A 4271-nucleotide genomic window follows, 5' to 3' on the forward strand; every position below is an offset into this window, starting at 1 on the left:
TCGCGGAGTTTTACAGGATATTTCGTTTGGCACAGAATTTGGTTCAGACACTTAGGGACGAGCTGAGGCGTATTCCGCCAGGGTTTTGAGATATTGACTGCAGAGGACAGATGTATATAGATGCAGCCTAGTATGACATACTGAGTAGTGTGTATGTATATAGTAGTAGTTTGATTTGTAGTAGTTAGTTTGACTTGTAGCCGCCGCCATGACCAGCAGAGCGAGACTTTTTGTACCAAGCACTTACACCTGAGGCTGGTGTCATATATAAAATGAACTTTTTCAAAATTTCCTTTATTTAAATTTCAGTCTTTACAGTTTTACAGCATTTACTTTTACTTTATTGTTTTACAGCTTTTCATATTTTAAATTTTGTCGAAAAAAAAGAAAAAAAAAAGAGACAAAATTTCATTTAGCTATTTACATTTTCTGTTTTTATATTAAGCAAACTGTTTTCTTTCTTTAAACCATTATCTAAATTTTGTTAATACAGGATAACTTGTTTTCTTACCTACTGTCAATTATTTATTAAACTGTTAAAGAAACATCACTTGTTTATTATCAAAAAATGGCACCAAAGAGAAAGACTAGGACTGAGACTTCCAACAGCAATTCCGGAGAACAGACCAATGATACCATGAACCAAATGTTCCATCTTATGCAACAACAGATGGTAATGATGCAATAACATATGCAGCAAGAATAGCAGCAGATTCAACAACAAATGTTACAACAGCCACCTCATCCTGAGTCCCAGATACCGCCAGCTATACATGTTATTACTTTCAAACAGTTTCAGTCGGTTAAACCTTCAGAATTTGAAAGATCTATAGATCCTATTAAGGCTACCACTTGGTTAAAGAAAATAGAGAAAGCATTTGCGCTTGTGAAGGTAGGTGAAGACAAGAAAACTGATTTTGCTAGTTATTTGCTGAAAGGAGAAGCAAATTATTGGTGGGAATCTAAGAAGGCTTTAGAAGGTGAAGATGTTATTACATGGGATAGGTGTAAAAAACTGTTCTTAGAGAAGCATTTTTCTCGCTATGTGAAGAATCAGATGCAGATTAAATTTTTGGAACTGAAGCAGGGAAGTATATCTGTCACAGAGTATGAAGCCAAATTTATTGAGTTGGCTAGGTTTGTTCCAGAATAGGTTGATACTGAAGAAAAATTAGTGCAAAGGTTTCAAGAGGGATTACGACCGTGGATCCGTGGACAAGTTGCAGTTTTTGAATTAACGACGTATACCGCCGTAGTCCAGAAAACTTTGATTATTGAAGGAGAAAGTGAAAGATCTCAAAAGGAAAGTGGACATGGTAGTTTCCAAGGCCGTTTCAGCAGGAAGCCGAGATTTCAGGCCCAGAAAAATTTGAATTTTAAAATAATAGGACAAGGTATTCAGAAGACAGGTAATCGTTTCCAAGCCCCCAGCCAGCAGGAAATTGTCAGAGTCACAGTGCCGTACTGCAAGACTTGTGGTCGAAAACATACTGGCAATTATATCAAGACGGATGTGACGTGTTTTAGGTGTAAGCAGAAAGGGCACTATTCTAACGAATGTCCAATGGGAAAAACAGCAGAAGTTATTTGTTTCCAGTGTGGAAAGAAAGGACATATCGCTAGGAATTACAAGGGACCAGGAATGGCAGCTAGTATCTCGAAAGTGTTGGCATTACCTCCTCCACCGCCGCCTAATCAACCTAGAGCAAGAATTTTCAACATGACAATGAAAGAAGCATTACAGAGTTCGAGTGTAATTGCAGGTACGCTTTTGGTAAATTCCGTAAGTTCAAAAATATTAATTGATTCTGGAGCTACTCGTTCATTTATTTCTGAAGAATTTCTTCATAATTTACATTACGAAATTGAATGGTTGGGCGAGACGTTAATTATAAAATTAGCGAATTATGACCAAGTTCCAGAAAATCGAGTATGTCCTGCGTGCGATATAGAAACAGCTGGACATCATTTCTCCGTAGACTTGATTCCTTTTAAGTTAGGAGAGTTTGATGTCATTTTAGGAATGGATTGGTTAGCTTATCATAATGCTCAGATCGATTGCGCGAACAAAAAAGTCAAATTACGAACTGCGGAAAATGCAACGGTAATGTTCAAGGGAGAAAAACAACGAAAGAAATTTCTAACTGTAATGCAGACCAAAAGATTACTTCGACGAGGATGTGAGAGGTATATAGCCTACGTGTTAGATACTGAGAAGGAAAGTCCCAGAATAGAAGACATTCCAGTTGTATGTGAATTTCCGGACGTCTTTCCAGACGAGCTTCCAGGGTTACCACCAGATCGGGAAATTGAATTTACGATTGATTTAGCGCCAGATATAGAACCAGTTTCCAAAGCTCTATATCGAATGGCTCCAGTCGAGATGAAGTAATTGTCAACACAACTGCAAGATCTTCTAGACCGAGGCATTATAAGACCTAGTGTATCTCCGTGGGGTGCACCGGTATTGTTCGTGAAAAAGAAAGATGGCAGCATGTGACTATGTATTGACTGTCAGGAATTGAATAAGCTCACTATCAAGAATAAGTATCCTTTACCGAGAATCGATGATTTGTTCGATCAGCTAAAAGCAGCCACATAGTTTTCAAAGATAGATTTGCGATCAGGTTCTCATCAATTAAATATTAAAGCTGAAGATATTCCCAAAACTGCGTTCCGTACTAGATATGGACATTATGAGTTTCTTGTATTGGAATTCGGTTTGACCAACGTGCCAGCAGCATTCATGAATCTGATAAACAGGGTATTCAAAAGGTATTTGGATAAATTCATGATTGTATTTATTGATGACATCTTGATTTACTCAAATATGGAAGAAAGATGGAAGAAGAGCATGCTGAGCACTTGAGGATTGCTTTGGAAATTCTGAGGAAAGAGCAACTATACGCGAAATTCTCAAAATGTGAATTCTGGTTGAAAGACGTGCAATTTTTAGGGCACATCATCAGTAGAGAAGGCATTCAAGTCGATTCAGCGAAGATTAAAGCTGTGTTGAGTTGGGAAAGGCCAAAGACACCAACAGATATTCGGAGTTTCTTGGGATTGGCAGGATATTATAGAAGATTTGTCAAAGATTTTGCGAAAATAGCAACGCCGTTGACCAAGTTAACTTGAAAAAGTGAAAAGTTCGTATGGGATGACAAATGTGAAGAAAGTTTCCAAGAGCTGAAGAATCGATTAGTAACCGCACCGGTACTCGTATTTCCAGACGAGCATGGGAATTTTGTCATTTATAGCGATGTTTCATACCGCGGATTAGGATGTGTACTGATGCAGCATGGTAATGTCATTGCATATGCTTCGAGACAGTTAAAACCTCATAAACAGAAATATCCTACGCATGATCTGGAATTAGCAGCGATCGTATTTGTGTCAAAACTTTGGAGATACTATCTCTACGGTGAGAAATGCGAAATCTACACGGATCATAAAAGTCTGAAGTATATCTTTTCGCAGAAGGAACTGAACATGAGACAACGTCGATGGTTGGAATTGATTAAAGATTACGATGTTACGATCAGTTATCATTCAGGGAAAGCAAATGTTATGGCAGATGCGCTGAGCAAGAAAGAAAGATTGAATTTGTTAACTTCATGCGAAGAATTAGCCAAGGAATTTGATAAGTTGGATATCGAAATTCGTATTCCCAATGAATCTACTGAAGCTATCTATGCTATGACTTTTCAACCGGAGTTGCTAGAAAAGATTCGCCGCTGTCAAGAAGAAGTGATGAGTCAAGATGACGACTTAACGGGAGAAGAAATCACAACTCAGAAGGATAATGAAGGCATCCTACGGTTTGCATAAAGAATCTGGATCCCTAACATGACAGAAATAAAAGAAGAAATATTGCGAGATGCGCACAGTTTGAAGTATTCCATTCATCCAGGAAGTACAAAAATGTACCGAGATCTGAAGGAAAATTTTTGGTGGTCAAATATGAAAAAGGAGATAGCAGAATGGGTAAGTAAATGCTACACATGCCAGTGAGTTAAGCGGAACATCAACATCCGAGCGGATTACTGTAACCATTAGATATTCCAGAATGGAAATGGGAACATCTAGCGATGGATTTTGTGGTAGGACTTCCAAGGACTAAAGCAAATCATGATGTGATATGGGTAATCATTGACAGACTAACAAAGTCGGCATATTTTCTACCGATTAATGAAAGATTTTCGCTCGACAACTAGTGCACTTGTATCTCAAGGAAATTGTGATGCGACATGGAGTTCCAATATCTATCGTAT

This window comes from Apium graveolens, chromosome 8 (assembly GCF_009905375.1).
Source record: "Apium graveolens cultivar Ventura chromosome 8, ASM990537v1, whole genome shotgun sequence".
Lineage (NCBI taxonomy): Eukaryota > Viridiplantae > Streptophyta > Magnoliopsida > Apiales > Apiaceae > Apium > Apium graveolens.